The sequence below is a fragment of the Amborella trichopoda genome, chromosome 7, assembly GCF_054954075.1.
Source record: "Amborella trichopoda isolate Santa Cruz 75 chromosome 7, AtrichopodaSantaCruz75HAP2 v2.0, whole genome shotgun sequence".
Taxonomy (NCBI): domain Eukaryota; kingdom Viridiplantae; phylum Streptophyta; class Magnoliopsida; order Amborellales; family Amborellaceae; genus Amborella; species Amborella trichopoda.
Window position 1 is genome coordinate 17,627,760 of NC_142342.1, and position 13,105 is coordinate 17,640,864.

Here is a 13,105-nt window from a genome sequence, read left to right on the forward strand (position 1 = left end):
TGAATAAAAGTGATCGTTTGCTTATTGTAAGGTTTAGGGGGGGCACATCGAGAGAGAGAGAGAGTTTATAGGGAGAGAGAGAGACGTTTGCTTATTGTAAGGTTTAGGGGGGGCACATCGAGAGAGAGAGAGAGTTTATAGGGAGAGAGAGAGACAGAGAGTTTAGAAGGAGAAAGAGAGAGATTGTTTTGGGGGGAGAGAGCATGAGATAGAGAAGGGTTGAGAGAGTGCAGACACCCCATTTTAAAACTGGTAAATCATGTGATATTTTTGAAACCTTAAGACCGCACTATCTAAGTAAACCCCCAGACCATAGACCACCATAGTCTATATGCCTACCGTGTGATCCAAAATCCTGCAGAATACCCAGTTTTACTAGACAAATCATTAAAAATGACAAAACATCTTGTTTTGACCAAATTTCGATAAGCAGCATTACGAGAGCCCGTAGATCCCCCAGAACTGGAAATTTACGATTTTGGGCATTTTTGGTCTGGGCGACACGACACTGGTGGGTCTCTCAACTCATACTAACCCAAATTGGCTTATTTTTGGCAGGCAACATCCTGATAGCCCCAAAATCATCCCAAACAGGAGTCAACCTATTTGGGGTAGATTTGGTTTAGACAACACCACCAGTGTCGCTCGGGGGACACTAGTCGTGTCGTCTAGCCCAGATTGACCCAAATCGGCTGGTTTTTTACAAGTAGCACCCAGACTGTAATCTGCCAATTTTGAGCAAATTTGGTTTGGGCGAAGACCCGACTGCCTCAAATTGGCAGTTTTTGCATGCCACCCCTCCTGGATCATTTTTTGTCAAGTTCAATGAACCTAGACCATTTGGTATGGGCGACACTACCAGTGTCGCCCAAGCCTTGGACCACCAAAAAGACGGTCTAGGCTGTGAAATCTTTTGGTTATGGTATGTTACCCATTCCAGACTATTTGTAGCTTATAAAAGGTTATTTCAAGATCATTTTAGGTTAGACTCTAGAGACTCTTGAAACTTGATTAATTGGCGTGCCCAAGGAAAATTTCGAGATTGTGAGACCTGAGAAAAAACCTAGAACTAGGAGAACCTTAACTTTAGGCCACCTGTAGGCCTTAGATTAAAAGATCCATTCAACCAAGACAAGGCCTAGTCTAAACGTGAAGAGAACAAAGAGGACGCACGGCATAAACTCAGTTGGTACTGATATTGCGAGTCCTTGAAGCCTCGAGAGCCCCGAGCCAACTGACCGGTCTATTACATTTTTATTCTTTTCATGTGTTTCTTTTCATTTTTTTTGTTAGAATTAAATTATTTTTATTGCATTTTATATTGTATTTCATATTTCATATCAATGTTGGCTCTGAGCCACTGATCTAAGAGTAGATTTGCTCACTTCTTATTAGATTTGACCTCGGATCTGAATTTGATTGTCACACTCTCTATCACACACTTTTAAAATCAGTTTGTGACGCCCACCGTGGGCAGTTCGAGCTTGATCCAAGCTTCGAAATACATGTTTTTCTTTACTGTTTTGCACTGATTTTTTGTCCAAGATGTAATCAAGACCCAGGGTCTCTACGGCTGCGAAACCTTGTTTGTCTGGGGCAATGCTCCCTATGTTGCCCAAGCGATGCTCCCTATGTTGCTCTGACGACGCTTCAAAGCTAGATGAAGCCTTCATGCTATCCGGGCTTTGTATCTGGAGGGATTCAATTCCTCGACCCTCTCGATGCTCGTCCTTCAAAACAGCCAAAGATGATCATTAATTAACCAATGGTGGATAATTCTCCTTCGCACATCAACACACACAAGAACTAGGAATTGAAGACCTTTTTGCTGACCTGGACTTGAAAGTATACACAATTGGCTCTGACACAGCCAATCGTGATCATTTGCATATTCGAACCCAAGGACGAAATTGCTCAATCATTCCCATATCTCTATAATCCCTAGAAGCATACCCACGGTACCTTCAAGTCCTGGTGCCAAAAAAGGAATAGGCGCATGATGGTCACCTAATCACTCTGCGCATCCGGTCCCCAACATATCTCTTGTGAGTCCCATAAGGGATACCTATTGTGACATTTAAAAAACCGGTGAAAATTCAAAACATGATAAAAATGACAACAAGAAAAAACAATTTTATAAAATGGCAAACACTTAGGATAGCCCATTAATGGTGCAAAACCCCCAAGATGATGGATCGGATAACTCAGATGAAGACCAAGAGAACCAAGAGTCTGAAGAACCCCTCAACCTGAGGAACTCACTGCCCATGTTGAGTAGTTCAAGATGTTAAAAAGCCTCTTTGAGTCCAATACAGGTGATGATCCCAAAAGCTACTTGGCTCGGTCCAACTTGAGTGACGACCCTAAAAGCTCTCTCCCCTTTCTATCCCAGATTTTGAGGCCCTCGATGAGGAACTTAAGAGCTGCAACACTAGTAAGCAGAATAGCAAGCAGCTAAAAAAGACATTGGCGCAAGCAGCGGGTTTCTTAACAGTTGCCAATGCACTAGCCTCCAGATCCAAGAAGAAATCCCTTCCCTCTCCTAAAGAGCTAATTGAGCAATATCAAAACCCGACACCTAAAAAGCCTCGATGGCCCCCTGAGCCTGACCCAGAGCAGCAATGGAAAGATACGAAAGGACAAAGTTAGTCTTCTTATGAAGCATGCCATATGGTGCAAGTCACCGAGGGAATAATCAATGTCAGTAAGATCAACTTGAGATCTGGGAAGAAACTCCAGCCTCTCACACGAAGGCCGAAACAACCAAGACTTTTGAAATACCCAGGTCCACCACTGATGCCATACCCAAATACTCCATTCAATCCACCACCCCTTCTCAAATACCCTAGACCACCACTAGTTCCATACGCAAATCCATCTCCGACTTCCTCATAAAACCTCAACCCTCTCAAACTACACCAGCCTTGATTCTACCACCGCCTGCCACGGTTGTACCACCAAGTCAGCTTGTGCCCATTCCAATCAACCCATCTAACCAACCTACACCCACTCCGGCTGTGCAATCAAGCTAGCCAATCCAACCCCTCCGGCTTTTACAATCTAGCCAATCCGCACCTGCTCAATCTACCCCGACTGTGAAATTAAGTCAGCCCACACTCACAAACAATTCGCCTAAACCCATTCCACAACCTCACATACCCTCAAAACCAGTGGCAAACCCAGGAGTCCATGAACCAAATGATGACAAGGTCAAGTATTATGTGGTTGGATACCTAATGAGACTCCCTGCCCTATTGAGTGTCTATGACGCTCTCATGTTATTAGGTGATTACTGCATGGCTCTTATACAAGCTCTTTCCTGTCCCGAAGCATACGAGATCGAAGTTGAGCAGATCGAGGTAGACCTAACTATCCTTAACAACTGCATGGTTGTCACTTTCTCTGACGACGACCTTCAGTTGGGAGGGAAATTCCACAATCGCCCCCTCTTTGTGACTGGTGAATTGCATGCCTACCCTATCAACTGAATCATGCTCGATGGAGGTTCTACGGTAAACCTCATCCCAAGAAGAATTCTCGCTCGCATAGGGTTGGGGCCTGAAGATCTCACACCGACGACCTCCACGGTTCAGGGGTTCAATCAAACAGGGGAGAAGCCGACTGGCACTATCCGTCTCCATCTCAAGATTGGTGACTTAAATGACTACGCCCAATTCCATGTTATTGAGATGGATACTTCATATAACATCTTACTTGGTCGTCCTTGGATGTATGATCAAGGGGTAGTTCCATCTACATTACACCAATGCTTCAAGTACAGCCGAGAGGGGAGGCAATACACAGTCTATGTTGATAAGAGACCTTTTTCCATAGCTGAAATCCATTATGCGGATGCAAAGTACTACTTTGCCAACCCAGAGTCACCTCAAGAGACTGTGATGGCTGCAGGAGCCAATCCTGCGAAGAAGGTGGAAGGGTTTTTTCATTATGATGCACAGGATGTAGGAAAAATGTTCCTTAGCGTGTTCCAAGAAGAGGAGAGGAATGGAAAGATACTCCCTTTTACTCCAATTCATGCAATTCTCCCCTGCTCTTCCTCAAAAGATCCACTCGAATACCATGAGGGGCAAACCTCATCCCCCATTTTTCCAACTCCGAAGTCACACACAGTGACAACGGAACTGGAACCCGCTCAAAGCAGGAGGGAGTCAGGGATATTGACATTCTGGCACCCAGGGTCACTTACACGTCAGATTACCAAAAGGTCTTGCATATTCCCATTCCTCTCTTAAAGGCAGAAGCATCGCGCCGGAGCATCGAGGCTAGTCGGGACGATTGCAAGGTCTTGTGCATCTCAACCTCTTTTAGAGGGGAGGGCAACGTCTACCTTACCCAAAGGTCAACTTACATGTGCGATTCCTAAAAATTCTTACACATTCCGAATTCCTTGACAAGAGGGGATCTAATTCACCCAGTTACAACCGGGACTACCTCATCACTGGCTCTGTCTCCTAGTAACACCCCTCTTCCTCAGTTCGACCACTTAGATCAAGCCACCATTGTTAATATAAGGAAGCAAGCTCAAGAACTCCTTGGTTAACTGGAAGTCATTAGAAAAGGAAAGACCAAAGTAGAGGAGGTTCCCTTGAAATTTACAGCTTCGAGACCATTGTTGGGGTTCATTTCAGAGACCCAAAGTCCTGAGGTTCTTAGGGCCACTAAAAAATCACCCTACAAAGATGTTAAGGTGCTGTCAGAATGGGGTCTCTATAGTCACCAAGCTCATCAAATCATGAGGAAGATGAATTATGAGCCAATGACCAACCGAGGACTAAAAGACGACAAAGGGATGATTGCTCCATTCAAAGCCGTTGAGATAGCTACTGCCCAGTACGACACAAGAAAGAGAGTCGGATATATCAGAGTTACTCACTCCTCTGTCCAGCAACATGAGGCCTGTCATATAATCAGTATGACAGCCCTTCCCGATTCATCACCACCACCCTCTGAATCTTCCCTCTCTAGGCCAAAGTCTCACCATTGTGCACACACTACCATTGCAGTCCCGATGGCATGACCCTAAAAGTTTCCTCCTCAAAAGACAGACATGACGAAAACCTGAAAATGCGTCATGAGAAAGAAAGTCAAAAAGAAAAGAAAGAAGAAAAAAATGACGGGGCACAATAGCACCATCATCTATCGTGATTAAAAGACGTAAAAAATAAACTAAAAATAAAAATCGAGCACGATGAAAACCTGAAAGGGCAATATGAGTAAAATCGAAAAACAATGGTAGACATGGTGTAAGAACCATGGGAAAAAGCGCCCCAAAAAGAGTCTCACGGGGTTTCGTGAAAACAAAAAATGGTGCATAACCCTAAGGCTTGAACGAAAACCTGAAAGGGCATTTAAGTCAAAGGCACGTGGAGGGAGAATGTGTTCATAAAAGAGGCTTTCGATAGCTCATCATTCTCAAAGAGGCAGCAACTAACGACAAAATAATGCAAACCATAACAACAAGGGAAGGCAGACTAAAGCATAAACAAAAAAGTGGTATTTCATTCCATACATCCTGTCAACATCCATGTACAAGAGCAAAAAAGCAGTAAAAGAAGGGTGAGAAGAAGAGAGCCCTCAGAAATGATCAACAACCTCACTGATCTTTACTCTTGCCGCCTCGGAGCGCACAATAGCCTGTTGCGCACGTCCACTAAGATCAGTCACTGCTTGGGCGACCCATGACACAGAGGTAGTCTGAGCGTCAATGTTGCGACTGAGTCTGGTCAGCTCATTGGACAACACTGGTTCTCTGCTCTCCACTGGTTCACCTGTCTGTCCAGCTCATTGTACTCTTTTGTCATCCTAACTATTTCCACCTTCAAGACCCTCATCTTGGTCAAATGGGATGTCCCTTGCTTAATGAAGGCATATTTTTTAGCTATTAGAGTAGCCTTCCTTTTAATACATACATCAAATTGTTGGCGATGCTGCTCAAGCAAGGCCTCCAAAGGGGCCAGTTGAGCACCCTGTAGCTCGCTTGCCTCTGACTCTTCTCTCAAAGCCTCTACTTGCCAACTCTCTAGCTCACATAACAGATTTTCAAAATGAGTAAAGACTTCCTTCTCGCAGTCTAAAATGCTCAGAGTAGCACAGCCATGAAGGTTAGCAATCTTGGGGCCAAGCCGCCCCTTCAATAATTGGAGACCTCACCGTAGCATGCCTATGACCATGGCAGACTTTGCGCTAGAAAGCAGGCTGATCGTTGATGAAATCGGGGTCGAAGTCACTTCAGTTGAAGCGACCATGGTAAGGGCGGCGACCATATCTGGGGGGGCGTCGACAAGGCCCACACTAAAAGACCCTTTCGACTCCGAGCAAGACTCGACGTCTAACGACATAAAAACCAAGGCCTCCACTACATCGGTTATCAAAATGAGGAGCCACCACGGGTTGCTCGGGCATCACAATGATGTTAAGATCTTCCTCTGGGATGATGTTCGTGCCCCATCAGTGGCCCCGCTAGCCGTGCAAGTCATCTCCATCACTGGAAGAGGGCTGCTCTCCCAAGAACAAGAAGCCAGTCAAAGCTAACCCTCCTAGAGGACAAACGTGCAACTGGTGTTGGCTCTTGCACCGAATGCAAGGTTGAAGGAATGCTCTCTGATACAGAAGGAATACTGGCAAGATTAGGGGCCCCCGCGGCATCCGTAGCCACATCTCCAGACTCAGACGAGGCTGGGTAAGGAGAACTAATTATGGGCTGGGATCCAGAAGCTGATTTGGTCAACCTATCACTCTTAGGTCGAGAAGAAGGCTCATGTCCAGGCTCTGACTCAAAAACATCTGAGTTCACTAGCTTCTTCCTCTTTTTCTTCTCTCTTTGAGGTGGCTCGAGCCTCTCTGAAGTATGGTCATATCAAAAACTAGCATCAGGGGCTGAATGGGGACCACTGCCAATAAGGGCATTATAATCCTGAATGGGGTGCCCCTCTCGACTGCCAACCTTCTGGCCTTGTTTCCATTCAAAGATAGAACAAAGGTCATCGAAGAGGGTCCCCATTCTTTCTTTAAGAGCAAGAACCTGTGGTGACTCCTCATCCATTGCCATCGTCAGGGGCAACCCAAATTGCTCCCAGTCTCGAGTATATTCTAACTCAAAGAGCTTCTCAAATGCAAGTGGTACAAAGTTCTTGCCCTGCTTGGCATCACGGCACAAAGTGTTATTCTCCCCTTTTCAAGGATGATCCACTTGCCAATACCAGCTATTGGTGATTCGCCATGTCACACCCCAAGTTTTCTAACATTTTTGAGATGCGACAGACTATTCTTTTACTATATATGTACAGAACAAATTCAAAATTCCTACTTGTACATTTGTATAAGAATAGTCTGTTGCAACTCAAGAATGTTAGAAAACTTAAGGTGTGACAAAATGGTATAAGAGCAATAGGTTTAGGATCTTAGGAAATCGGAACAGAAATATACTCTAAATCATACTTATTGTATGAAACCATAGAGCATGGAGAATAGGGTTACTCTTATGCAACGTTAAATGGAGAACAACAATCCACCTAGACGGTTAGTTACAGGAAATGGTGGGTGTATCGAACGATGTACCTTCCTTTAAGGGTGTTACGGATCCACTAGAAGTCGAACGATGAATCATGCAATTGGAGAAAATATTTGCAATAATGGAATGTCCTTATGATAAGGTCACCTTGGCAGTTTTTATTTGAAAGGTGTAACAGAACATTGGTAACAGATGGCAAAAAAGAGTTTTGGTCCTAGAAAATAAATCCTTGACTTAGGAAGCATTTCGAGAGACATTTAATGAAAAGCACTTCCTAGATTTTATTCACGATAAAAAAAAAATGGAAAAATATGTTTTAGTGTGAATATACTGATATAAATTTAAATTTGTCCTATACATATAATATAATAATAGTCGGTTGCACCTCAAGAATGTTAGAGAACATGGAGTGTGACATGCCTATCATGCCATAATAAGGGACGATGAATTTATTCAACTTGATACGGTCTAGACAAGTCGCTCAGGTCGTCCTCACATGTATTTCCTTCCAGGATTCGCAGTAGGTCCCCAGGTCATCCTTCTTCCTCTTAGAACCCTCTTTCTCATACTGCATCTTGAACAATATATGGAATGGGCATCCCTGGTCTAGCCCATGTTGACGAGCAAAATGATGAGGGTAGTATGCTTCAAGCTTCGAGCCAAACGGTGTTCTGAAAGGCAGGATACCTCCTGTTACGCTTAAAAGAAACATCAGCTTAGGGATGCTAGTAGAGGCACAGTCCAACTCATGGCTCAGCTAGTCGGCAAAGGCACGATCAGTGCAGCCACCTATGGGAAATGGGTTACGACGTGTGAAGAAAGAGTCACTGCCAAATAAGCTTCACTCATGACCAGGGGTATGGAACTGGGCCTTTTGCCTTACGATCTTCACAAGTTGGGGCCACATAGCTCCAGATAGAGCATCATTTGTCGCGTATATACTGGGGAAGTACGCAGAAAGCCAGCTAAACAAGCAATGAGCTGGGAACGTTGTCTTAAAATTCCCTGAGAAGGCTTCTCCTCTTGCCAACCTGGGTCCATCTCCCCCCTTGAACGACTTGCCTCAAGAAATTGCCCCTAGGCCGTAGTAAATATTGCACAATATTGGTTGTGTTAGGGCATACTGGCGTCCTCATGCCATGTCACAGGATGCAAAGAAGCAACCCGATCGAATCACGTCGCTCGAGCCAGGGAGGCCGAACTTGCATATGAAGAGGGCTAGATACGCAGCAAGATATACATTGTCCTTCGCAGACCGGCATATGAAAGTGGCACAGGACACTTCCGCCCTTTCCTTGCCCTTGACTCCTAGAACGCAATTCTCTAACTCAGTAACATGTGTGTTCCCCGAAGAAAAACCTAATCCGGCGGCAGAAGTTCACTTGATCATCACTGCTTGTAAACTGAGAAGCTGGTAGATTTTGAACGTCTCTCGAAGGCCGGGAGGGGGTACCTCACACCCCAATGATTTTCTACCGAAGCTGCCTAAATTGTGGGGGATGAATTCGTCATACATAGCCCCCATCAGCGACAGACCCCCGATAAAGTGTAGGTCTAGCAAGGAAATCCCGCCCTCACCGTGGCCAAAGAGCCATGAGTTGCTAACATGGCTCCAAGTCACTAAGAGGGCCCTCATGGTGTTCGGGCAGCGGCCGAAGTACCCAACGGAATTCTGCACTGCTGCTAGCAAAGAGGCGAGCTTGAGCTCGTCCTCATAAACATGAAGAATTTCATGGGTCCAAGGGCTATACCCCTTTATGAATTGATGCTCCCCCTGCATTCTAAGCACATGAGGGGACCAAATTAACTCCTTCATTTTAGCCATTCGTTTCCCAAGGGTGGGGAGATCCTCACTGGAGTCCAGGTCACGGTGCAAAATATGAAATATTGGAATTCCCTCTTCTCAAACTATAAACTCCCCATCATGGTGCAAAATATGAAATATTGGAATTCCCTCTTCTCAAACTATAAACTCCCCATCATCAGTCTCGCGAACGTGAATGCGGGCAGTCTCACTAGCAAAGGTAACACTTAAAAGCCATTCCAGGGCACGAGCAGGCTTTGTGAGCCATATGGGCTCCCTTCTTACCAAACTAACACCTGTAAAGGTGGCAATCCCAAGGTCGCCCAATTTGAGGAGATTCTTGACCAGGTGCACATCATTGGAAATGGCATGAGGAAAACAAGGTCAAGGGTGCACAAAAACCCAGAGAGAAATCAAAGAAAAGAAGACACAGGGCCTAGCAAAACTTCGGCAACATCTCCCCTGTAAACTGGACTTTTTGACAAAAAAGGTGCCTGACTGATCCACGGCACCCCAAAGGATGCTCACGGAAACTGAACTGTTGGACATACCCAAGCCAAACGAACCCCGACAGAGCCCCTTATTCGTCAGGTGAAATCCATACAAAGGTCCTTCAAAAGCATTAAAAGTGCCCAAAAAGTGTTAAAGCACTCTTAAGGGCATCAAAATGCTTAACAGGCATTTAAAATGCTCAAAAAGTGCTTAAAAGGCATTTAAAATGCTATAAAAAAGTACTTAAAATGCTTAAAAGGCACTTTAAATGCTCATAAAGCACTTTAAATGTTTAAAAGGCACTTAAAATATGCAAAAAGTGCCAAAAATGCTTAAAAAGCACCAAAAGTGCTATTTAAGTGTTGAAGATGCAAAGAAATGCAAAAATGCTTGAAGTGCTCAAGGGGATGCCTAAGGGCTAAATGGCATCTAAATATGCTAAAATGGGCACTAAGAAGACGTGGAAAGAAGAAAAAGCATGGAAGGCAGAAAGCTCACCGAACACTCTGTTACTGGATGCCCCGGCCATCTAACCCCGCTGCGTGAAGAAAAAGGTCTAGCTTCGCTACCCTCTGATCACCTGCGCGCCCACTCTAGACTGCTCTCCCATTTTCCTCTCTGAAATTTCAAAAATGAATGAGAATGACTAAAGGTGCTTTTTCACCTTTATATACCCCACTCCATAAAGGTTTGTTTTCACCTTCCCACCACTATTCCTCACAAATTTCATATTCTAAGAGGGTCCATGAATACTTCAGAGTCATTTTCAGAAAATAACGGGGACATGTTGGGAAAGGATAAAGAAAAAGGATGCATTTGCCCTTGGGTCCCTTCTTTTGACTAAAAATGGGTAACGGGGACAAACGGCGTCAGAATTGTGCGAAACGAGCGCTAGCGCATGCAGAAAAATTTGCTGATCATGGAAGGCCGCATCCGCCATCCAAAAGGGGACTGACCTTATTTTTTTTCTCTCCTCATCTCTCATGTACTTGGGGCCTCGTGCTCTCACGCAAGCGGCCGCGCACGCACTCCTCCCCTTCGACACAGTGGGCTGTGCTGGGCTGCCTACCCCGAGCCCAGGTCCAAGATCCCTCTTACCCTCACGCACGCCACCGTGTGTGCCGCTCTCCTTTGCCGTAGTGGGCCAGGCTGGGCCGCCTGCCCGATCTCCGCCCCTCTTCCACGTGTGCCTCCACACGCACGCACGTTCCCCTCGTCACGACAAGTAGGGCTGGGCTCTCCAACCCACGCTTGAGCCCAAACTTCTCTCTCTCCCACTCTCACACGCGTACAGGTGCGCACCACTCCCTCACAGGTGCTTTACTCTCTCTTTCTCGGACACATGTGAGTGCCCCATTTCTGCACGTGTGCTCTCACCCTCTCATAAGCGAGCTTGCGCATGCTTCTCCGCCACATGAGTGCGGTCCTTCCTGCCCCTATCACATGCGCGTGCGTCTATCGCCAATTTTTAAAAAAATTCAGCATTTTTTTTTTAAAACATTTAAAACAACTTTTTTTTTAAAAGTTCGGCAAAAAATCGTGTTTTTTTCATTAGGACGTTAAAAATGCATTGTTTTTAGAACGAATTAAACGAGCCCAAAAAAACACATTTTTACTTGTATTTAAAAAAAAAAAGAAAAAAAATTCATGATATGTGTAATTTCTAAAAAAACGTATTATTTCCATAAAAAAAATCCTAACAGAGAACACCCATTTTCTTGCAAATTTCATAATCTTCATGTTCCTGAAAAACGTATTATTTCCATCAATAAACCTAATCTTCATGTTCCTGCAAATTTCATAATCTTCATGCTCCTAAAAACCCCCATTCCCAAGAACCCCATTTGATTTTCTCTCTCTAACAGAGAAAACCCCCTTCCCTAATTTTGAAGAAGCATACCCTATTTTCAATGAAACACAGGTCTTCCCAAGACCTTGTTGTTCTATCGAGCTTCCTTATCCGTGAGATCAGGGGAGAAGAGAGTTCTATCGAGCTTCTTCGGTCTTCCAAAGCCTTGCTCCATCTTTTTCCCAAAAGTCTTCAAGCTCACGATTGGTTTTGAAGCGGTTTTCAATGAAAACAACTATATAAACTATAAAGTAAACTTTATATTAACCATAGTTATAAGTGATTTAACCATAGTTAAAGCATTTAATGATAAAAAAAAAATGTACATTTTTTTGGTATATTGATATTTGCTAAAGTATTTAAGTAGATTTGGGTTTTTAAAGTAGATTTTGGGTATGTTGATATTTAAGCAGTTTTGATATTTGTTGATATTTAATTGTGCTTTTTTTTTTTGGTATGGTGATATTTAAGTAGATTTGATATTTATTGAAGTATTTAATGTGAAGATTTATATTGTGTATGTTGGGTATATTGATATTTAAATAGATTGATATTTGTAAAAGAAAAATTGTGCCTTTTTTTTTGATATGTTGATATTTAAGTAGATTTGATATTTGTTGAGGTATTTAATGTGAAAATTTATATGGTATACTTTTTTTTTTTTTTGTTTAAGTAGTTGTGATCTTTGTTAAATTATTTAATGTAAAAGTTTATATCGTGTATTTTTTTTTTGGTATGAAGTAGTTGTGATCTTTGTTAACTTATCCGATTTTTTTACTCCGATTTTTTTAGCCTAGTCCGATATATTGGCGATAGTTTTACATGAAGTATTTTTGCCGATCCGCATTTTTTATCCGTATTTTTGGCGATATCTGATGCCGGTGGCAGAGAAGAAAATGAAAGCCGAATGATCAATTTTGATTCTGAATGTTGTCCTTCTTGTTTCTCTTGAAGGACAACATTCAGCAGGGCAAACTAATTTAGGGTATTTTTCGACACTTATATCCCCAATGAGAATAAAGAGGAAGTCAATCGTGACCTAAGCTCGCAAGTACCAAGTTGCATGCAGACAATGGAAGCACTGTTGAAATAAATCATGATGTGGAACAAATTTTTGAAAGGCAATGGATGGGTCCTAAAAAAAGCATGTGGACGTAGCACTTGACTCCCTAAGGACACCTGCCAAGTTTCGTCGCGATCTGACAATGTTAAGGTAAATCAGAAGCAAAACCAGTTTTCAAGGTCGACCATCTAGCATGCTGAAAATGCACCTTTTAATTACAACCATATCACTAGAGCTTCAAATGAACATCATACGACTTTCATTGAATTCAGAAGGTTCGAAAACCCCCAGATATCAAATTTCAGCTCATTCGCACACTTCTAAACCATTATGTGGCCAACTTATCCAAAAATAATGAGTTATGTG

At 43.5% G+C, this 13,105-nt stretch overlaps 1 long non-coding RNA gene across 4 annotated transcripts; it reads right to left on the bottom strand.

Annotated features, from left to right (window-relative positions):
• Nucleotides 1-1,366: 1,366 nt before the first annotated feature.
• Nucleotides 1,367-11,878, bottom strand: LOC110007841 (uncharacterized). 4 transcript variants are annotated; one of them, XR_016059952.1, is made up of 4 exons: nt 10,326-11,878; nt 2,250-5,079; nt 1,834-2,065; nt 1,367-1,730 (listed from the first exon to the last, which is right to left on the bottom strand). It is a non-coding gene; the product is annotated as an uncharacterized LOC110007841 (long non-coding RNA). The 4 variants fall into 4 exon arrangements; XR_016059951.1 differs by having other exon boundaries at nt 1,834-5,079; XR_016059954.1 differs by lacking the exons at nt 1,834-2,065; nt 2,250-5,079.
• Nucleotides 11,879-13,105: the final 1,227 nt, after the last annotated feature.